The sequence below is a fragment of the Lepidothrix coronata genome, unplaced genomic scaffold, assembly GCF_001604755.1.
Source record: "Lepidothrix coronata isolate B3197 unplaced genomic scaffold, Lepidothrix_coronata-1.0 Scaffold71, whole genome shotgun sequence".
NCBI lineage: Eukaryota > Metazoa > Chordata > Aves > Passeriformes > Pipridae > Lepidothrix > Lepidothrix coronata.
Window position 1 is genome coordinate 229,474 of NW_016690251.1, and position 24,062 is coordinate 253,535.

The 24,062-nt window shown below is 44.7% G+C and overlaps 1 long non-coding RNA gene across 2 annotated transcripts; it reads left to right on the forward strand.

Moving 5' to 3' along the window:
• The first annotated feature begins 10 nt into the window (after positions 1-10).
• On the forward strand, positions 11-15,465 carry LOC108499197. 2 transcript variants are annotated; one of them, XR_001875460.1, is made up of 4 exons: positions 11-120; positions 2,344-2,493; positions 8,051-8,138; positions 14,721-15,465. It is a non-coding gene; the product is annotated as an uncharacterized LOC108499197 (long non-coding RNA). The 2 variants fall into 2 exon arrangements; XR_001875461.1 differs by lacking the exon at positions 14,721-15,465 and adding an exon at positions 9,665-9,750.
• Positions 15,466-24,062: the final 8,597 nt, after the last annotated feature.

Here is a 24,062-nt window from a genome sequence, read left to right on the forward strand (position 1 = left end):
GCGGGGTGGGCCCCGCGCTCCGTGAGGGGAGGCCGGTTTCGCAGCGGGGGAGACCCCCAGGGATGGGTGCTCCCGGAAAATGTGGTTAAAGGAGGAGCAAAAGGCCGCAAAATCAGAGAGGTATGAGGAACGGTGTTGAAAAATGTGGAATATGTCAAAATTACCGTAAGTCAGGGTGTTATTTGATGTTTGATCTTTGTGTATTAGCAAGAAATGAAACTTAATCAGTGGAACAGACAGAAACAAACAAGCTCTAGGGATGATATACATCCAGACACGAGCTCTAAAGCATGATGTAAATCAAGAAGCTGCTGTATGTCAGTAGAACAGGTGGTAGTTAGCATCCCTCAGTCAAGGACACCCTGGAGCTAACAAGCTCTAAGGACAAAGTAAATGAAGATGTTGATGTATATATTGTCAACTTGGCAAAAGACTCGAGGTCCATGTATCCTATAGCTGAACTATCTTCATTATAGTACTAAAAATCATGCCTACAGGTGAAAAAGGTCCTCCCCCAGCAAAGACCCTTCCCCTGAGCATGTGTAGAAGTTAGATAGGATTACATAATTTGTATGATAATTACTAATCGATACTAATAGAGGAGCTGTACTTGAGAGGCTACTAACACTAAATTTCTGTGTATAAAGAATGGCATGGAAAGTCTGGAAGGGCGTCCTTGATTTGTGGAATACCACCGAGCATCCGAACTTGCACAGCTATGAAATAAATAAGCAGTGTCTCTCTTGAGTTTGGTTGAGTTTGGTCTCTCTGATTATTGGTTTGTTGCACACTGGGTAAGGAATCCAGTTTTTGTGGACAAGAGGAGCAGTCCCCAGGCTGAGGGGAGGTGGGGCAGGGCAGGGCTTGTGCGAGCAGAGGGAGAGGCCCTGTGGCCCAGGGATAATGCCACCAGGAGATGGCTGGCAGGACTGCCAGGCACCCTCTGGGCCCTGGTGAGAGCCTGCCAGGAACTCTTGACCTACAAGTTTGGGCCAGCTCTGATGTGGGAAGTGTGGGTAGATGTGAGCAAAGGAGGCTCCATGCCTTTCCCCATACTTCGTGTTCCTTTAACAGTTTTTATGCTTGAGTAGCTTCCTTAATGGCTCTTCTGCCATCTAGATAATTTTATCTTTCACCAGCTAAAATTATTCCTGCAGCAGCAGCTTTCTGTTCCAGCCCATCTGGAAGAGTGTGTAGAGGCAGTTTGTGAGCGACACCCTACAACTACATTAAAGGAGGTTGTGGTGAGGTGTGGTTTGGTCTCTTATCCCAGGCAACAGGTGATCATCATCATCATCATCATCATCATGGCTAGGCTTCGCGAACGAAGATTTGGGAAGATGTGGGAAGGGCTCTACCCACGTTTGCTGCAAGCGCGTTGGTGGCTGAAAAGGCCAATACGAGATAGGCATGTCCGGAACAGGTGATAGGACAAGGGGAAATGGCCTCTAGTTGCACCAGGTGAGGTTCAGCTTGGATTAGGAAAAGTGTCTTCACTGAAGGAGTGATAAAGCATTGGAAAAGGTCTTCCAGGGAAGTGGTGAAGTAACCATCTCTGGAAGTATTCAAAAAATGGGCAGACCTGGCCCTTCGTGATATGGTTTAGTGGTCATGGTGGTATTCAGTCAAAGATTGGACTTGATGATCTTGTAGGTCTTTTCCAACCTTAATGATTCTATGTGTGAGAGCACTACAGCAAACGCAAGGCATGAAGAGATGGAGACTGATTTGGAAATCAGATGCAGAGCAGAAATCTAAGCCATGATGCTCTTGGTTGCGTGCAAGAGGCTCACACCCTCCCAACAAGTCCCACCATTGCCCCCGCAGCTCCATGTGTGTGCAGGTGTCTGTGATGAAAGACCCCGCTGGGGAATAAGTGCAAAGGTCTCCCAGGGTGTTATTTATTCCAGCAAATGACTCCCTCATAGCAGTGTTTGGAAAGTAAATTAATTTTGTGGGTTTTTTCCCCAGCCCTGTGAGTAGCAGGAATTGAGGAATTTCAAATGATGGTTACTGTTCAAAACAAACTCCCTGTCTGTTTTACCCAGGCAAATGAAACTGATCTTTCCGACTATTTTTCTAATTTGTTTTAATGTTGTATAATTATTTTTTAAAGGAATCATGCTGTTAATGGGAGAATCTTGCAAAGAAAGATTAAGATGTAAAGAATTAAAGTTTAAGATTTGCATCTCCTCTGCATTGTGATTGCAACAGACTGTGTGTTTAGTTTCTATGGTGGTTTGTAAGCAAGACCCTAACAGTGTGGGTTTACCACAAAAACCTGTTTGCTGGCAGTTCGAGAAAAAAACCAAACAGCTGAGAATGCTCTGGTAATTCCTGCAGGTGATAATCCCAAAATCGCACCACTGGGACTATGGCGATAGTCCCAAAATGTGGCAGCATTCCTGTCAGTCACAGCATCTCAAGAGCTGCAAACCCAACAGGAAGAAGATAGACAGGAGAACCTCAGGAAAGATACGGCCTGACTGCTAGGTAAATACCCTTTATCCCTGGGGCTGAGGGGAGGATGACCCTTGAAGCTGGGTTTCTAGTCTTGGTGGGTCTGCAGCATGGCATCACCTTGTTCTGACCCAAAATAGGAGATGCTGACAGATTAAAGTTTTGTGTTTTTTATGGGTGTTGCTGTGCCAGCTGTAGCTCAGTGATAACTAGTGTCAGTGTGAAGGTACAATCAATGCAAATTAGCTGGTTTCCAGTTAGCTTTGATCTGAGTGATCCCTTTTTGATAAAACAGCAGAAAAATGGGAATAGGGAATAAAGATACTACAGGTTTTGGGCCATGGAGCTACTCAGGTCTGGAGCTGTCCTTTAAAGGAAAAGACCAGGGAGCCCATCTCAAATCCTGTGGTTGTCACTGGGATTTTGGGCTGCTGTGAAAACTCCCACTAGGAGCAAGTTTCTGGAAACTCAGAACAGGACTTGAGTTGGTTACATTTAGAAATAGACTTGTTACAAGCTCAAGCTTGTCTGAGCTCCTTACTAGGGAGGGCCTGCTACGTGAATAGCCTGTTTCTTCTTTCAGGTTGCAAGAAAATAGGAATACTTCTGAAAGGTTACTGGGGTTAAAGGACTACTTGCATTTTTTCTTCAAGGCAAAAGATTTAGGTGATGTCAGTATTGTTTTCCTTAGCAATGTAATGTTTTTCAAGCCTAAATTAAAGATGCTTCTGTCACCGATTGCTAAGTCAGCAAAACAAGGTGGTCTTTTCCCTTTTCACTAGGGAAGACAGAAGATGTCACGAAGTGAGGCCCTTGTGGAAAAGCAGGTCAGGCCAGCAGAGAGCAGTATATTGTCAAGAACACCATTTCCCCAGGGTCAGGGCAAAATAGTACAGTATTTATTTCTCTTAGTTGAAATATCTTGCATATATGTTCATAAACAGTCCTGCAGTTAGGACTAGAGATTACAAAGAAATGGGAATGTAATGCTGGGTTGTTTTTTTTTTTTTCCTTTTTTGTGTTCATGGGAACAATTCTCCAGCTGGGGACCTGGGATGGAGTGTAGGTGGTTTAAAAAGTTTTAGATTTGTTTCTGAGACTTTGTCACACGCAGTACTGTGGTCATTCTTAGAATTAAGCCATATGGTCTGAGATTTGTAACAAATTTTCAATTATGATGTCTATCTGTTATACGTATAATAATACGTATTATATACGTATATATAATATACGTATATATATATTATACGTATATATAATATACGTATAATATATATCATAGCTTGGTGTATTATATATATCATACATGAGCTAGAATGCAGGTCATTGGGAACCAGTTTGGGAACCATTTGGGAAATTATCTCTGTCACTGCAGTGTTATAAGAACAATTGTGTTGGATATATGAATGAGAATTAATAAACAGGCATCAAATACAAATTGCACAAATAGGAGAATCTGTATAATTAAAAGGCTATTTCACCAATTCGGTCATGACTATCATGAACAGTAACAAGATTATGTTGTAGATAGAAGTACAAGGTCATTATTTTTGGCACAGCGTGCCCACAAACTGCACGTAATCGGCATGTTGTTTTGTGCAGGCCAGGTAGTAACATGTGGTAAATGACACTGACTGGTTCATCTCCTCCCATCCTCAGAGGCACATGGGTGTTCAATCAGCTGACATGTACCCAGCAGCAGAGTTTGGACTGCTGTTTGTGGACCCGATTGCACATGTGCAGTGTGGAAAACCTGCCCTCTGAGAGCTGCACAGTTAATTAAAGCTCCTTATGCAGGGCGTATTTGCCTTGGTGCTCCCACCCCTTCCCTGCCTGGGGACTGGTTCTTCCAGGCAGCAGCGCAAGAGGAATCTGTTCCCAGCTTGTGGCTGGTGCCACTGAAGCTGGTGCACGGGTGCTCCCACACCAGCTTTCCAACTGCTGTTGCTCTGCATTTCAGTTCCCGGCTGTGTCCTGGGTCTCAGGCGCTCTCCAGCCACTTAACTAGTAATGCTGTTAATAATACTGCAAGTTTAAGGTACAAAGATCACCTCAGGTAACTCCCTGAGATATTACATTGGACAATTCTGGAGTTCCTCTGCTAACAGCAGAATAGGAAGCCAGAAGTCCTGTTCCATGGCAAACTGAGTTGGGATTGTCTGAAGAAGAAAAATATTTGGAAATACTAAGGAAAAGTAACAGCAACTATAGCTTAAATTTCCATCCAAGATCCATTTGCTCCCTTCATCTCAAAGACCAAATTATATCAGTGCTGACCTTTAGCAGAAAAGTGTGATGGTCATTGAACCCTGAACATTAAATTTGTTTCCTTGTTGCAAATCACGCCCCTGTAGTGTTTGCTGTGGTGATCTCCAGATCCTCCCCATACCCCTGAGCAAGATAGCTAGATTTGCATTCCTGCCACTTTTCTGAAACCCCACATGGCACCTGCTGCTCTCTGATCCCCTCCACTGTGGTTCTTCATCATTCCTTCCCAAAATTTCTATCAAGGCAGGACTAGGCATGTACTGTGGCTTCTCTAGAGCTGCATCTGTGCGTAGTGCAGAGGGCCATGGTCAAGCATACTAGAGTGATACTGAGCTGTCATTTCCTTTCCTATGGAGGAAACCTAAATAAAATATTTCTCCATCTCCCCTCTGGATACTCACCAGTTTTCGACAAACTCATAGAAATTAAACGCCTTTGACATGTTTCTGGCGATTTTGGCCAGTAGTAACTGAGTTCAGTAATTTTGGAGGGGCAGTTCTGTGCTTGTATCAAAGAGGATGTCTCCCAGGGGGTGTCACTGGTGTTTTTGTTAGTGGTTGTGGCTGCAGTTAGACAAACCAGAAAAACTGAGCAGGTCTCTGCTGGTTCCTCACTGCTGCTCACAAGCCTTGTGCAGAAATGAACTGTAACTTTGGAAATGCTGCCTCAACTGGTCTTTTTGGTGTCCTACAGGCTGAAGTTCTTCACAAATTTATCATGACCTACATAATTGACCTATATTATGTGTCTGTTTGTTAAATAGATTACACTAATTAGAAACATGAATGGGGATGGGTTAGCAGTTATTTATTTATTTATACTGAGGTGTGTGCCTGTTGTCTGAAATGATGTATGGGAGGATCATTGCCAGACTTTCCCCCTCTGCCTCCTCCATATTTGGCATGTACCATGGATTATTGGAATAAAACATTAATTGTTTCTGCTTTCAGAAAAAAGAAGTAAAATTGTTTTTATTACTCTTCTTCAAGGGGATATATCCACCAGCATGTCTGTATGCAAGAAAATTAAGCATGAGGGAGAAAACATAGCAAATTTGCAAGCCCTTGATTTGTAGGGCAGTGAGTAGGGGCTGAGTGTGCTTTTCACTTTGGTCACTTTATTGAGACCTTTCTGGCTGAGAAACAGCATTACTACACCTTGCTGATGTTTGAGCGTTCTATAATGAAAGGTTTTATTTCTCCTTGCACTTGTGCCACACTTACAGACTGTTGGAACTATTTGAAATCCCGGGTGCCAGTGAAATGTGGTGAGTTTAATGGAACTGCACCTGCTTCCAGCAAGTACGAATTTTGCTTTTAATGTTTTAAACTGACGTCCAAAGCCTGGCTGATTTGCCTCTAGGGGCAGATTTGGATCAAGGCTTTAAAACAGATGTCCCCTGCTACAGACCCCCTCAGTTGTATTGACAATGCTGTTGGGCGGTTTCCACTGCTGTGTCCTCATTCGTATAGAAGGGTGTGCAGAGTGTAATCTAATTAAGGAGAATTCGCCAGATTTTTTTTCATGTCTGCTATCATTGTGTTGTTAACTTCTCCAAATCCATTAGAAATGTATCCATCTGTGGGCTGTCACATAGCACTGTGTTGAATATTATCCGTAATTCTTCCAAGAAGCTTGTTTTGGAGAAAAAAATAGGTGGGGAGGATAAGTAAAGTGAAAACAAATTGCTACCATTTTTAACTGTTCACAATTTCAGAAATTGTTCCTTGTGTGTCATGTTAGGGATGCATTTCCAGAGAGTCAAAAATACATATTTTACCAGTAGGTTTGTGGGCAGAATGTTTATTCAAATATGTATATTTTTTGTTTGGTAAAGTGGTTGTCAAGTGGCAGAGGTTTGTCTGGTGGAATAGACAGCCCATGCCTTTAACAGGCTTTTGTCATAATCTTGGAATCAATTGTGAATATTCTGAGGGAGAAGAAAGTAATTTCTCACATCATTCTGCTTCCTCTGTAGAAGATTGATCCCAGCCTTTTCTATAGGGCTTTTAAAAGCTATTACTGTCTGATGTATGACATTAAGGTTCAAAAAACCAGCTTTTGGTAAAAATGCTCTGATTTAAAAAAACTTTTTGAGCATGATATTTGAAACCTAGGATAAATTAGCTTCAAACTGACCTCTTGAGGTTCCCATGTTAAAACCAGGGCCAAATTTGAAGTTTGCTTGAATCTCTCAAAGTGTTGTCCAGCTGAGTGTTTAGTATCTCCAAGAATGGAGGCTCCTGGGGCCCTGTCCCAGGACTGAAGGTGAAATGCGTTGCATGATACCTAGTAGGAAGTTGCCGCGTTCCAATTTGTGTCCACCACTTCCTGTGCTGTCACTGGGATCTCTGGAAAAAGCCAGTCTCCATCTTCTCTTCTTCAGGTAGCTGCAGATAGCAATAAGTTCTCTTTGCCTCTCTGTCTCCAAGTTGAACAAAAAAGTGTTGAATGGAGCGGTAGGGACTGTTCCCTCTCCTGCTGACTCTCCTTTTGCTAACTCAGCCCAGGGCATGGTTGGCCTTCTTTCCTGCAAGAGGATGCTGCTGATCCTAGTCAGTTTGGCCCCCAGGGGCTTTTCCATGGAGCTGTCCTGGGACAGGACTTAGCATGTGCCTTTGCTAGACCCTGTCAGCCCACCTCTCCAGCCTGTCCAGGTCCCTCTGGAAAGCAGCACTGCCCTCCAGCTTGAGCCAGGGTACATTGCATCCTGTCTTTAGGTGGTTAAGACGATCTAGATAGTATCGACCCCTGAAAGATGCTCTTAATATTCAGCTCCTAGTTAGACTGTGACTACAGACAGTAGTTGTGTGATTTCGGCAATGATTTGCCTCTTCATATGATTACTTGTTTTCACACTGTTTATCTTCATGATGAATTTTCTGTGTGAGTCTTATGATATTTTCAGTGACTATCGTATAAAGCATGTCAGAAGCAATTTAAAGTTATTACAAAGAACAGAAAACTTTCAGTGTCTGTCTTTTCTTAATATTGATAATATTCTTTTCCTTGATATCTGTAGAAATGGAAATAGGGAAATACAGCTGGCTGCCAAGTCCCTGCTATGGTGTAACTCAAGATGTCCACTTATAAAATTAAATATGGCCTGAAGAGTTACTAGCACCTGTTTCTTCATTGTACAAAAATGTGACTGGAAAGGTGATGTTTTAACAGGTTAAATATTTTGGTTGCATATCTCTGTGAATTTACAAAAGCTATTTTTTGTTTCAGCTAACAAACTGAAAATTTCATCAGTTGTAGAATAGTAGCTGAAATGCCCTAAATGGACCTATTTCTGAAATTTTCTTATTATTGTCTTTAGTGAATAATTGGGCCATAATTTCCAGGCAGTCTGTGTGTTGGGTCTCTGTGCAGAAAGCAGTTGCAAGGAAGCTTGCCCAGAGGAGTAGGTAAGTGTCCTGTATGCAACCACGGAGCTGGTCTGAAGAGGGCTACTCAGCCCTGGAGAGATAATGAGAGCTTGGCTTACAGCAAAATTTGTGAGAACAGGGAGGAATCAGCATTTACACAAAATTTGTAATCAAAGCCAGGCATTGGAGAGAGTGGGGTGGGAAACAAGGTAACAGCCTTCATCCTTGCTTACATGGGCTTGAGGGCTGAGTCTTCAGGATCAAAGAGCAGATAAGACCCAAAGCTTCACCTTTGCTTGTGAAGTTGTGTTCCTCTGACTAATCTGGGAAGCTGAGATAGTGAGGACCAGAACCACTGCTGGTCAGTGACTGGGAAGGGGAAGGAGCCGTGGCTATGTGGCCTAATGAGAATGCAGGAGCTGGGACAATAAAGGGAGAAGCCTTGGAGCTGTGTCCTGCTGACCTGGCTGCACCAGACTACTCCTGCCCCTCAAGTCCTTCTGTCTGGCCCATCAGAGCTACCAGAGAAGCAAAGCATAGGAAAACTGAGGACTTTCCCAGAGCCAGTAGAGGTTGCTTGTGTTAGGGACCATGGAGCCAGAGCAGGAGATTGGCAGAAGTCTGCTCAATAAACATACCCACTGACCTGCAGTCAGCAGGGGAAGCCCTCCTTGAGGGCAGTTCAGCTGTTTGAAGAGCACAGCATCCCAGAGGGATGGGGGAATCAGGTGCTGTATTTTCCCTTGTGTTCCTAGAGTAAAGAGAAAGAAAGAAAGGAGTTGACCTGGCACCAGCCGTTTGCCCACCTCCCATGAAAACCACGTCACCTCTGACTTGTTCTCATGAATAACGGGAGTTTGCATTTACCAAGTGAAGTGATCAGCCCCTCCAGCCTGCTATTCATTTTTCCAGTTAACAATCAGTTGCCTGAAAAATGGGCCAATCTGTTTCTTGGGGAGCTGCATAGAAAAATCCACAAGGCAAGCCAATTAGCATACCAGTCCTCACTGTCTAGGGAATTTAATTTAGTTATTTGGTTGATCTAAGTACTGATATTTTGTTGTTTTGTTATGGAGCATATAATGTTTGTTAAATGGCTGAAATCCCCCGAGGCCCATATGCTGCTGATAGTCTCTGCGTCCTCCTGAGCCGGCAGAGGCAATAAGGCAAAACTGTTTTGTCCCGCACATGGCCCCAGTATTTTCCTGGCACAGCACGGCAGCTGGACGCAGGCAGAAAAAACCTTAGCCACCCAGGGTGGGCGGGATAGCTTCCCTCCAAAATAGTTGCACACTTGAGCAAGCCCATTGTCTGTCCAGAAAGCATTTCAACCGCCTCTTACCAGGCAGCCGCCACTACAAAAAGTACGCAGAGACAGTGTTTGGACAACCTGTCTACACAGTGTATTGTGCGGGGGCAATTAGTTTGCAAATTGCCCGTTTGCACATCCACACATGAATTAGTTACATTGATCCCACAGGATCTGTTTTTCTTATAATTACTGTTAAGGAAGGCCCATGAATAAAAAAGGTAATTTGGACAAACACTTTTCTCCCCCCAAGCAGGAAGTTTGAGCCTCTTCCTCGAGGAGACCAGGCAATGGATGGAGTCCCTAGGAGGAAAAGAGTGGTTCCCCAGGATATTGCCTCCGTGTGTTTCTAATTCTCTGGGTTGATGCTAGTGCAATGGTGGCATGAGTTGTGAAAGAAAATATATGACAGCTGTCGTCTTGTACTGCCATTCCTGGTGCACATGCTCTGTGCTTGGAGATGTGACCCCAATCCTGTAACTGAACTGCTCTTTCGTTTCTGGAGAAATCTCATGTTGGGATTTTAGCAGCCAAAGAAATGCCAGAGCCTGACTGATTTAATGACATTAGTTTTATTCTGGTCTGAATTTGCTGGAGCTGGTGGAGAGTCATGTTGGAAGGAAAACAGTCTAACTGAATGGACAATCCTTCTCAGCATTCACACCACCTTTAGTTCTCCGGTTCAAAAACCCAAACTGCAGATCACTGCTGCCTAGTCAGCAGAAGGAGAATATAGATTAGATGTGCCATGGTTGAGGAGCTGTGTCACTGCCAAGTGAAGAAGCTATGGGAAGAAGTGAATGAGCTTCATAGTATTTAGGCGAATGAGCAAGAGAGGGACTGATTATTTTCAGAGATGCTACAGTCTCAAGACTTTTGAGATTCTTGAACCTCTGTTGTAATGGAGAAGCAGGTGGACTCAGAACCCTGCAGGGTAATTACTCAAAGGACTGTTACTCAACAGTCTATTAAAGATGAAGACTGGAAGTGGGTCACTGCATGTACCGGGAGGAAGCTTCCTCCTTCTTCTCAAAATTTGACAGGTATGAGTGGTACCTTCTGCAACAGGTATGAGGCTCTGAAACTAGAGGGCCAGACAACTGAGTAGGTGGGCAAAAGTACTTCTGGGATAGTGAGGCCTCCTAAAACAACACCGCCTGTACCCCACATCAAGATCTCCTCTGCTAAGGGGAAAAGAAAAGAAGGATAGTTGTACTAGGAGATTCCCTTCTAAGGGGAATGGAGGACCCAACATGCAGACTGGACCCAACTCACAGGGAAGTCTGCTGTCTCCCAGGGGCTCAGATAAGGGACATTACTGAAAAATCTCCTGTCTGGTAAAGCCCTTGGACTACTACTCACTATTGGTTGTTCAAACTGGCAGCGACAAAATAACAAAGAGAAGTCTGAGGGCAATCAAAAAAGACTTCAGGGCCCTGGGACGATTGGTAGAGGAATCAGGAGCACAGGCAGTGATTTCCTTAGTTCTTCTGGTAATGAGGAAGAGGATTGATAGGAATAGGCAGATCCATCAGATTAATGAGTGGCTCTGAGGCTGGCGTAATGGGAAAAATTTGGGGGTTTTGACCATGGGATGATCTACTCAACACCTGGCCTACTGACACCTGACAGGCTGCACCTATCTCAGAGGGGAAAAGAGTTCTAGAACAGGAGCTAGCAGGGCTCATTGACAGAGCTTTAAACTATCTTCGAAGGGAGGAAGGTACAAAACCAGGCTTGCCAATGATGAGGATGGGATGGCATGCCAAAACTTGAGAAAACCAGCACTAATGGGACCACTCAGGCTGCCTCAAGAGGTTTTGGCTATAATGTACCACACCTGAAATGTTTCTACACCAGTTCCTGCAGCATGAGAAACAAATAAGAGGAGCTCCAAGCCTTGGCCCAGCCTCAGAGATTTGACATCACTGGCATAAGTGAAAGTGGTGGGATAAGTCCTGTAACTGGAGTGCCCTGTTGGATGGTTACAGGCTCTTCAGAAGGGACAAGCAGGGCACAAGAGGTAGAGGGGTGGCACTATATGTAATAGAAGGCTTAGAATGTGTGGAGCTCACAGTTGGCAATGGCACAGTTGAGAGACTCTGGGTGAGAACCAAGAGGCAAACAAATGTTGTCATGGGAGTCTGCTATAGACCTCCCAGCCAGGACGATGATGCCGACAATTATTCTTTGAGGAACTAAGGGACACTTAGTCAACTGCCCTTGTCCTTATGAGGGACTTCAATTTGCCAGAAACTAACTGAGACCACCACACAGCTGGTACTACCTGAACCAGAAGATTCCTAGAAAACCTAGATGAGCACTTCATGGAACAGGTCCTAAGGGAGCCAACTTGGAAAGGTGCCCTCCTTGGTCTGCTGCTTGTCAACAGAGAGGATCTCTTGAGCGAAGTGGAGATTGGCGGCTGCCTTGGCCACAGTGACCACAAAGTGATCAAGTTTAAAATCTCTGCCAACAGGAGGGAGAGTGCCAGCAAAACCTCAACTTCAGACACGAGGAGAACAGAATTCAGGCTGCTCGGGGAATTAGTAAGTAAGGTCCCCTGGAAAAATGTTTCTGCAGATGCTATGGTCCCTCAGTGCTGGTCACTTTTTAAACATCACCTCCTTAGGGCACAGGAACAGGCAATTCCCAAATGTCAGAAGTCAAGCAGGTGAGGCAGAAGGCCAGCTTGGCTTGAGCAGGGATCTTCTCTTGGAAATAAGGCAAAAAGGAAGGTGTATCCCCAGTGGAAGCAAGGTCAAGTGACATGAGAGGAATATGGAGATGCTGCTTGTCACTGTAGGGAGAAAGATTGTGCAGCCAAAGCTCAACTGGAGTTGAAGCTGGCCAGAAAAATGTAGGGAACAACAAAGGAGTTTTTTCAAATATATTAAGGGCAAGAGGCAGTATAGAAATATCATCGGCCTGTTAGAGGATGGGGATGGTCACCTCACAAACAGGGACAGAGACAAGGCAGAGGTGTTTAACACTTTCTTTACCTCTGTCTTCAACACAGATGATGGACCAAGGGGGTCTCAGTGCTCTGAGCTGGAGGACCATGACTGCAATAATGATCAACTCCCAGTCAACCATGAAATTGCGTGGGATCTGCTGCTCCAGCTGGATCCCTACAAAACTATGGGGTGTGATGGGATTCATCCAAGAATCCTCAAAGAGCTGTCTGATATCATTGAGAAAGCTCTCTTGCAAATCCCGAGAGGTCCCAGCTGACTGAAAGCTGGCAAACGATGTCCTGATTTTCAAGAAGGGCAAGAAGGAAGACCCTGGAAACTACAGGCCTGTCAGTCTCACTTCAGTGCCTGGTAAAGTTATGGAGAAAATTATTCTGGGAGGTATTTAAAAGCACCCAAAAGACAATGCAGTCATTGGTCACAGCCAGCACGGCTTCGTCAGAGGAAAGTCCTGCTTATCAAACCTGATTTCCTTTTATGACAAGGTAACCCACCTAGTTGATCCAGGGAAGCCAGTGGACACCATCTTTTTGGATTTCAGTAAAGCTTTTGATACTGTCTCTCGCAGTATCCTTCTGGACAAAATGTCCAGCCCACAGCTGGATAAACACATCATGTGGTGGGTGAGCAATTGGCTGATGGGTCAAGCACAGAGGGTAATAGTGAATGGGGTAACATCAGACTGGAGACCTGTCACTGGTGGGGTTCCACAGGGATTCATCTCGAGCCCTGTGCTCTTCAACATCTTCATAAATTACTTGGACACAGGACTGGAAGGAATCCTGTGCAAGTTTGCAGATGACACAAAACTGGGAGGAGCTGTTGACTCCCTTGAAGGCAGGGAGGCCCTGCAGAGAGACTTGGGCAAATTAGAGGACCGAGCAATCACCAACCACATGAAGTTCAACAAGGGGAAGTGCTGGATTCTGCACCTGGGATGGGGCAACCTGGGCTGTATGTACAGACTGGGAAATGAGTTGCTGGAAAGCAGTGCCTTGGAAAGGGACCTGGGGGTCCTGGTTGATAGCAAGTTGAACATGAGTCAGCAGTGCTTGGCAGCCGGGAGGGCCAACTGTGTCTGGGGGGAGCATCAGGCAAAGCATTGCCAGCTGGTCAAGGGAGGGGATTGTCCTGCTCTGCTCTGCACTGGGGCAGCCTCACCTCGAATATAGAAAAGCAAGTTGTGGTCAGGTGATGTGAATGTTCTACATGGACACTTGCTTTTCTTCTGGGAAATCTCAGAGCCTGCTGTGCTAGATGCTCTGTTGCACCTACATCTTTAACTTCAAGCAGTTCATCAGGGTGAAGAAAGAAAACCTAATGCTCTGAAAATACCTTCAACAGCTGTAAAGACTTTGAAAAATACTTTTTTAACAAGAATTTCCTCTTGAATTATTTTACATAGTGCATGACTTTCATTAACGTTAGTGTATTTGCACTGTGTCAGCCACTTTGTTCCTGTCCAGCCTGGCTCTGGTGGCTTGTTCTCCGACATGTAACTCTGCTCAGTTAACGTTGCTGCGCTCATCATTGCCTGTTTATTACAAGAAAAAGACATAAGCAACCCAGAGGCATTGCTGTGCAGATATATGGTATCTGATTTTCTCAGGTGCTGTGAGCCTCTGCTGCTTGCAGCTTTCAGTGGCAATTGAGTGGAGTGGGACACGTGAAGTCATGTCATGGGTCCATGTAACTAGTCAGCAGCAAGGCGTTCCAGGTTACTTGGTGTTTTCCCAAACAGACAGTACCTTGCTGAGTGAGGCCAGCAAGAGATGACCAAGGCAGTATGACTCCTGTGCTGCTTTTGCAGGATTTTTTTTTTTCACTAGACTATTTAGAAGGCAAAATGCAAGGACTCTTCCTTTCCAAGTACAGAAATTTTGAGGGCAAAAGTTGTGTCTTTCCTAACCTTCTCCTCCAGAAATTCAACATGTATTTTCTTGCACACTTATTAGGTGAGTTACCTATGGTAAATCCCCTTCTACATCTCTGTCAGTTAGTTGCCAATGGCCACACACAACAGCAAAAAAAAAAAAAAAAAAAAAAGAGAGAGAGAGAGAAAAGTATCTCTCTGCCTCATATCTTTATGTCCTAGTTTCTGATAATGTCTTTTCTGAGGGTGAATAATATTACTGTACCTCATGTACACATGACACCGTGTATGAACAGCCAAGTTCATAGTTGGCACAGTTAGGAACAGCCCATTTTTTTGGCTACTGTAAATAACTTCAGGGAATCTATGTTTAAAAATACGTCCCTTCTTTTTTATCCAAATTCATCTTGCTTCTGAGAAAGAATGTATTCTAACCATGGCATTTTATTCAACCTTTTCTTCAGCTATTTTAGGCATCATCCCAGAGGATCAGTCACCATCTTTTCCATGAAGATGCAGAGAAAAGGCTGTAGCATTTTTGAAAGCAGTAATGTATTTCTGCAGGTGTTTAAATTTGCTTGCACATCTGACCTGACCCTGTGCTATTTAGTGTTCATGTATTAATCCTTTGCAAATGTGATGAAAACTCAGTTACTGAATGTAATGTTTCTTTGCAGCTCGCTGATTAACTAAATTCTGCTGGGCTGAGGAAAGGCTGGTGTTGATATGAGGATTTAGCAGTTAAATAGATTGAAAACTGTTCAATATGGGCACCACCAATATTGTGTAACACTCATTTCTATTTAAACCAGAATGAAATAAAATTCCTGTGGTATTAGTAGCTGTAGTATTGTTTTAGCTGTAATTTAGCTATAGTATTATTTTATCAGCATGCTTACATTCTTTGAGCCAACTTGCAATCTATGGAAAAGGATCATTTGTCTTTTCTGAAACCATAAAAAGCAGGACTTCTCTGATGCTGTGTTAGCTCTCTCAAATTCTTTACACGTTGAGTCATCTACTTTTCCTCCTTGGAAAGGTAGGGAGCTGGTAGTAATGTGCAGCTTTCACCAAAAGATGTGACCACTGCTTCTCTCCTTGTTTGAAACTGCAGAATTTTATTGGCTAAAAGAAAATTATTCTGAACTGTGAATCACATCTTAACAATTAGCATGTTGTAGGAAAGCCAGCTAATGAACAGGAGATAGGCGCTCTTGGTAAACATAGAGACTTCTTTCTTACTTTCTTTGACTCTGTTAGTCACAGTCTATGTCAGAGCTGTCTTCATATTTCGGTATCTGTCCTTGCGAATTCCTGCCTGCTAGTTGGTAGCCATTGGTGTGATGATTTCCTTGGAGCTACTGCAGTTTAAAGCAATTATGTATGTGATCGTAGATCTCATCCCATTGTTGGTCCTAAGATTTGAGGAGCTCAGGCTGTGTATGGGGTAGAAGAGGACCAGGACACAGCTTTCCTGCTACAGACCACTGCTCTTTGATCATAACTGTGGTCCAAATGCTTTGGGGAATGGGTAGCTGCTGCATTTTATTAAAGACATGCAACTGAAATAATAATCGGATAAAAGGATCATTTATTGTCAAATGATTATGGAGCTGCATTATGTGATTTCATATCTTTTCCTTCAAAATCTCTGCATCTCAAACCAGCTTGTGGTTTTACTCTGTGCCATTAACACTTTGGTATTACACAGGAGTGTATTTCATATGGCAATTCAGTGGAATATGGATTATGTTATCAGGAAATAAATAAAATTTTCTCAAGTTGGCCTAGGCTCTGCTGGTGGTAATAGTGAAATTGTTTGTCCTTAAGCTATAGCAGAGGATTGGATTCTTAAAAACTGGATAGGGAAAAATGCTTTTAGAGTGATTTCTTTACAATAAAAACATGATAGTCTTAAAGCTAACTGATAATCTTTTTGAGTCCATTCCACATGAAGCAGGGGAGCAAATAGGTTCTCAGCTGATGTAAGTCAACATAGTCCCATTAGCTGACAAAGCTGGGTCAGTCCACAGCAGCTGAGGATCCAGCCCCATGACTTGGAAAGAATCATCATCTTGCTGTCTAAACTGGGGAAAAGACTGTAACAGGATTTTGTGAGAGCAAATAATATTAGAGAGCAAATAAGATGGGCCAGGGACCAAATAGGATGGCTGTTTAATTTGTCATTTATCAAGATTTTTTTTATTGGAATGTGCACCAATGGGGAGAAGTTGTCTCTTAGAGCCACTGAGGGCTGTTAACCTTTTTTAGTACTGTTTATTGTCTGTCACTGCAGTGGAGCCAGGCGCATGAATAGTACACCTTTAATAACGAAACTCCTAAGTTAATCTCCTCTAGAGGTCTGCGTGACATTACTAGCTATAATCTAACCCTTCCAGGTTATTGTAGATGCACTTACGGGCATAAAACCTTCTTTGGGAGAATTAGGTATTTTCTCATTATGCATGCTAGTAGCTTTTCACTGAATATCACCAAATTTCCATGAAAATCTGAGTTTCTCTGGCAAGTTGAAGAGTTTACCAAGTCTATGAAAAAGGATCTTAAGAATTTTTTGATGATTTGTTCTCTAGCTACCTCTGAATTAGTGAGGTGAGATACTCTCTGATGAACTGATGGAAAACGAAAGCAGTTTGTCTTAAGAACAGGCAGATGCAGGATGTGTGTGGGGAAGGAAACACTGAAGCAGAAATCCCTGCTGCATGTGGAGTCATTTTAGGACTGTGGCCTAGTGGTTGAAGGATCCACCCATCTCCGTTCCTTCCTCTGCCTGCTGGACCTGTTTGCTATGTGTTCTAGGAAAATATGCAGCTGCATGAGCTGGCCATTGACCAGCTCCTTAAAAGATGTTTGAGGTTTGCAGGGTTGCATGTAGACATCTAAAGTCTGAACCCCAACTGCTAAAGCCTGTATTGGATCTGGTCTTTAACCTATGTGTCTCAGCTCCTTTGGGGAAAATAATGCTTCATTTCTCTGCCCTTGTATATCCAGGTTTAGCAAACTCTCCAGGAAAGAGACCTTCTCTTGCTTTGCTTGTCATGCTAATAATAAACAACTGTAGCACAGAGACTAGAGTAACCACAGCAAGAGGAGCTGTGATTGCATCACTAGCAACAGCAGACATCTCCTGCCAAGGTGACCCCTGATTGTGCCACAGATGCCTTACTGATCTTGTCTCCATCTGGGACATTCAGAAATGAATGGGCAGCAGGGCTCTGTGGGTGGTGGGTGTCCAGGTGCCTGTTCTCCACCTCCAGATGCAGGCGCTGACCAGCGCCAGCTATCTTGCATTTGTCACAAGGTGGATCAGGGAAATCAGGTCACAGAAGAGACTGGTTGCAGTTCTGCCATCTCCAGAAGAGTGTGTGAGGGTCTGACAGAGTCTGACATGCCTAGTCAGTGGAAGGTTGTCCAAGGTGCTGGGAGTATTGGAGGCTCTCATCTCTCCTGGGTTATGAAAGACAAGGAGGACTCTGCTGGCAGATGACATCTCCAGTCCAGTCTGCAGGGTCTCACCTGCACTCAGCTACGGCTGCAAACCAGTGTGGTCTTGTGCTCCTCTGATATTGTATTGCTGAAATGTTTGTATTTATAAAAACCTTCATTGAGACCATTGCTGAGATGTGATTATGGGCCAAACTCTGCAACACAGTAAATGGAGCAAGGTGGTGTATACCCATTTCCCATCGTGGCTTGAGCACAACTGTGGAGGAGAAGCAAGGTGGAAGATGTTATAGTGTTTAGTACTGTGGGCTGTTTGTGTTGAGACAAGTCGCCTCCACCTTCCCTTTTTGACTAGCTCATCTCAGGTCCTGTGTGCCACTCAGCTTGGATGGCTGCCCAGCACTGGAGAAATCCCAGACCGGTCTGTGATACTCTACAGCTAGTTTTGATTTGCTTTAAATTTCATTGCTTTTTCTTTTCAGAAAATTATTCAACAGTACTTGGCTTGAAGAGGGGCTGAAATGCCATCACACATTTTGTACCTCATGAAAGAAAGTGTAATTAAGCCCCTACCTCTTAAACGCACAGCCCACATTTGAATTATCAGGGAAAGCCACCACAAGGGTTAAACACTTTATTTAGATGGCTTTGTTTGTTACGTGTGTGCTTTGCTTGTTCTGAGAATTAACAGAAGATAAGCTAAAAGTTCATTTATAAGAGTATTAAAGGATAATTATGATGGAGTAAATGCAGCAGGTCAAAAGGCATTATGGTGAACAGAATCATAATATAGGGCTTGGAAAAATAAGCTAAAATGTACAATGCCTAACATCACTCACTGAATGCCACAGAAAGTACTTCCTTGGTGTTTCTCTCTGCTTCTTCATTCCCAGTGTAAATTAAAGTACTCTGCTGTTTCAGCATGAACACATAATGGCGATCAATTGCAGTAACTTAAATTAAACTTTTGGGCAGGCATAAATATGTGACCTTTTAATATCAACGAAATGATAAAAAAGATTTGGTAGGAAATCTGTTTCAATCAGATTAGAGGAGAAGTGGGTAAAGCTGATTACAAGCCCGCTAAACACAGTATTTGGGCAGTATTTGTTCAGAAACAATAGCGTTAATTCTACTTTAACAAGTATTATCTGGAAAATCAATAATTAATGGGAACCCATTATCAACTTGTAATTTAGCACAGAGATTAAGTTGAGGAGAAGTGAAAGCGAGTGGGCAACCTGCTTTTACTTGACCTGTCAGGCTGATGGATTAGTGAATGACAGCAGGGTTTCATATTTTTTTAAAGGAGAGGTGGTAGAAATAAGTCAATTTAGGCCTTTTGCTGTTTGGCACCACCTTGCCCTCCTGCTTCCTCACGCTTTGCAGAAAAGCTGCCTTGTGCAGCCAGGTCACTGCAGCCTGGGGGATGATGTCACTTGGTCCTGGGAAAAGTGGGGGAACATCACCCCCAAATCCACATAATGCATGGAGGGGGGTGAAGAGAGGTAACAGAGGAGGGCAGAAGAGTGCTGTTTGTGGGTGGCATGAGCATGTACAGTAACATCACCGTGGCTTGCCTTGTCTTCCTATAGGGCCATCCCCCTCTGTAATATCTTTATTCACCTCCCAGGTTGTCAGAGTGCCCCCTACCATGTTTCTTCCTCGACAGGGCTTGTAGCAACATGTGTGAATGCATGTGAGCACTCAGATTTTCCTCAGCCAGCTCCCCCCTTCCCCCTACCACATCAGCTTTATTTGGAGAAACAACCTTATTTGTCCTCTGTGCTGTACTGGGACTCAGATGCTGCGTGTGTGCACATGGGTTGGAAGTGGTGTGCGCAACTTGTCTCTCGAGTAGGTCATTGCAACAGATGCCAAACAGATAATGGTTTTGTGAAGACAATATACTTCCCGAGGATACAGATGTTCTGATCAAGGATCTCTGTGTGTGTGTGCGCGTGTGCTTGCTTCTCTCAGGGTATCTCTGTGTGTGTTTGCTGAGGCCACAGTAGGCTTTTAGAAGAGGAACATTGCTATTTGTTAAATTTCAGGTGGACAGCAATGGGCCACCATTTCCACCTCACTGCCAGTCTGCCCATTGTCTCCTCCTGGGCAGAGGCTCTTTTTTTCCCAGAGTTGACTTGCCTAGCTGATTTTGGGCAGAGTGGGGTGCAGTTTGTGGGCTATAGTGGTTTGTGAGAGTAAAGGAATAAAAGAAGATGGGTTGAGGACACTGGATTGAGGACACTGAAAAGCAAGTAAGCCAGTGCTAGAGGATTTGTGGAGGTTCTGGTGCAGCTGGACATGGCTACATAGTCACCCACGGGTGGGATGCTCTTTGCCTTGCTCAAAGGCAATGGTCAAAAATGAAATTAAGGAGGTCCCTGCTGACACAAGCAGTGGCCTATAGATAGAGGCAAGTGTAAAGGAACATATTGCCTCTTTCAGCAGAGCACTGGCTAGAGCTAGAAATAGTGGCAACTTGGGCTGGCCTCATGTTTCCCACCAAACCCACCCTCACTATCGGTGTGGGTGAGGAACACCATGGCAGGATGAGAAGCCCAAGAGCTTGTCTCTGTTTCCAGATGGCTGCATTCTCCATCTCTGAGCTGCAGTGATGGTCTGTGTGTTCCTGACAGGGTGACTGAAAGGCTGATGTCTGGGCACTGGCTGGACGTAGGCTGGCCCTGCGGCACAGTGTGAAACCTGGGTTGTGATGGGGGGCTCCTTGACAGTCAGCAAGGCGGGATGCTCTCAGCAAGGGAACAGATTGAAGGCAGATTGTGTGGGTGAAGTAGCCCTGTGCTACACAGATAGGGAGTGGCTTCAGAAATGGCATTTAATCATTCAACATTAACACAAGACATCTGTCACCACCCTTGGCAGTGACGGTGCTACACAGAAAAACAATATGTTCTGGTGCTCCTAATCACTGGAAAAACACTACTTTTTGCAGAGAGTTCTTTTAGTGCCCGGCACAAATCCTTCTATTTTATTATAGCAATCCCAGCCAAATCCTTCAATAAATGGAGTTTTTATTAATGTGCAGCTGTTGAATGAGAAAAAAATAAAACTCAGAAATAAAAATGAATCCCTGAATAATCAGGCTGATCCCAGGCAGTAAGAACAAACAGGCCAACCACATACTTACAGCTTTTTGGTATTATTTAAAAATATAGACAGGGCTTTACTTTCCCTCTCTTTTTATTTTTTACACAGACCTGATTAGATTTTGCTCAGGAAGATCCAAGCCACTTCTGTGAGCTGGAAGTGCAGCAAGGAATGAGAGGAGCTGGGATGGGTCACATCCATTATGTGTGCCTGATATTTGCCTGCTGCTGTGGTTAGGAATTTGCTCTGACCAGAAAGGAGAGTGGAGGGGTGGCACAGTGCCCAGGGCAGCTGGGGTCCGGCTTTGCAATGACGGATGTGCTTGCTTCTCAGCAAAAGAGAACAGAAGAGAGTGTCAAAAAAAGAGGGTGGAAAAAGCTGAGTGACCAAAGCCCTCTGACCATTACAGCTCTCATCAGAATGACAGTGTGGTTTACTTTAACTCGTTGCAGTTCGGTGTTCTTTGCCTTGATTTTGCAGTTAAAAATGAAGGAAAAGTGATCCCATGATGATGTGGTAGATGAGGCAGGTGCTGAGTTGGGGAAAAAGAGCAATGCTGTCCTGGATTTAGCCCTAGGACCTTTCCCTGTGCATACATAGGTCCTGGCCTGCCAAGGGATTTGCAACCACTGTGTCACAAGTGGGGAGGTCCACCAGGAATGGAACAAAACTCCTTCCTTTGTGCTCACTGTTGCTGCTGAGAGATCTGGTTTGATTGTGCTACACCCATGGCACAGCCAGGCTACTGCACGCGTGGTGGAAGCTGGGCTAAACCAGGTCCTAGGCTACAGTCCAGCTGGCAATGCAACGACCATTGAGGACTGTTCCCTGGTGGCTCCAGCCCAAAGGAGAGTGCTGAGTGAGCAGAGATGTAGGAGACCTGCTGGAGCTGCCATCAGATGCGTGTATTCAGGTAACTGAGACCTCGGCCAGCCCCATGAGGGCCCACCTAGAGCTAAATCTCCAACAGGAGGGCAAGAGCAGCCTGGGTAGCACCAAGGCTTTCATCCTGCCTGAGGCACTGAGAGGTTAGCTGTGGCCCTTGGGGCAGTGCCTGTCACCAGCAGCCAGACCCTGGTCAGCCGGGGGTGCTGCCTGGCCAGCGTGAGGCAGTAGGGAATGCCCCAAGCAGATAGCACCCTGCCTACAAAATGACGCGACCATCTCCACTATTCTTTCTGATTAAATTTGAGCCAAAGTAAAGCCCTAATTCTTCTGATTAAAGCTTAGAAGTTAAGCTCTTCGGACAGGATGTGTGCCTTGCCCTGTGCTCTCCTAAACCACTTTGTCCACTTGATGACAAGACACTAATAATACACTCCTATGTTTCTTCTCAAACACTCATGATGCCCAGTCCATAGGGTATATGATGTGCCTGGGACATCCCACCACTTCTCTTGGAATAGTGGTATTTATATGTGGTCACCCGGCTATTTTCAGAAGCAGGGAAGTAGGGAGGAAATGCTCCAAGAAAAGCAGTGGTCCAGGTCTGCCAGGGTTTATCCTTTATGGCTTGGGCTTTTCCTAGTGGAATTGCCCTAGGAGACATGCCCCAACCCAGGCATTGGTTGGACTATTACACAAATGCTATCTTACCTCAGGTGCTCTACAAGCACGGATCAGTCCACTGTCACAGCCCTGCAGGGAATGGGTAAAGGCAACTAACATGATGAGTTAGGGCATCAGAGACAGGAGAAGATTTAATTGTCACTGTTTTGTCCTTCATGAATAGGTAGTTTACCCCGGGGTAGCTCTGTTATGAAGCTTCTCTTGAGTGCTCTGTACCCTGCTTGTCTGTTCTGCAGGACGTTCATAAAATGCAGGATAGGATTATGGATGAGGCTCACCTGCATTGCACTTGCCTTTAAGGAGAAGCTCCTGGCACCCACTGGGAAGCCTGTCGTTGGGCAAGACTGGTCTGTGGTTTCAGAAGGGGCTGGAGACACATCCTTAGGGACTCATCCTCCACACATCTTCAGCTTCTTGCAGGCAACCTGGGAAACTTCTGCCTCGAACATCTTGCATGGGGAAGCTCTCCTGTCCCTCCTCCTCTGCACCACAGCCAGCAGCACAGCCTGGTATTGTTTGTCGCAGATCAATGCATTTAGCCATGTGGAAAAATATCATTACCACCAAGGCTCAGCTTTTCTTTCCCCTTGAACCTCTCCTGCTGTGCTTGTGAGGGGCTGGCTAATTGCCTCTTTTCTCAGGTTGTCCCTGGGGATGGCTGCCCCACAGCCTGCCACACAGCTCACGCTGGTGTTCTCAGGGCTTCCCCCAGCTGGACCGTCTGTTTGCCGAACAAATGAACACTCAGCCACCGTGCAGGGCCATGGGGCTCTTTGTTACATCTCCCCTTGTGAGCTAAATGAACAAGGTGGTGTCACTTAAAAAGAGAGGGAAGGATGGATCATGGGCTCCCAGCTAGGAGTGGACATGCAGGTAACCTGCCTGTGTGTGCTCCAGACAATTATGGTGCTGAGATGGCCCCCAAAATAGGACTGGCACAGAGGTTTCCTGCCCTGGGCTGTGCAGGGTGACAAGAGCAGAAAGAGTATTCCCCAGGGCTTCTGCTATCACTGCCACACAATCACCTCTCAGGAGTCCTTGGAAGGCTTTGGCTGACAGAGCACTGCAGGAACTGCACAGGAATGTGAGCAGAGGGAATGCTGAAGGAAACTGATGACCAAGCCTCTTTTCCCTAGAGAAACTGGAAACTTTCTAGGTACTGAGCAACAGGAAATAAGGCCCTTCACTGCCATTTCCAAATAGGAAGAAAATACCTTATTCCACCTTCAAAATCCAGCGAAAGCTCAAGACAGAAGGGAAGACTGCAGACAATAATCCCACAAAAGAGAAGTTTATTTCTTCCTTTTAATATTTTTCTTTATCTTTTTTCCCAGAGTGTGACAATACCAATAATATAAGTCATATCTGAGGTGCTTAAACAACTGTTCATTGTCGGCAACATTCAATCTGTTAATTTTGGACAATATATTCCCTTTTGGCATCAAGGCCCACCTTGACTATTCCTTGGAAGAATCATGTCAAAGCAAAGCCCAAGAGCTGGTAGAAAAGCTGGAGAGTCCTTTGTGCTAAAATCTGTCCTTTATTATAGGAAAAGTTAGTCCCAAAAGAAAATTTTACAAGTTTTACAACTAGGTGCTTCCAATGAAGGAGAAGAGGGAGAGGAGGAAGGGGAAGGGAGGGGAGGGGAGGGGAGGGGAGGG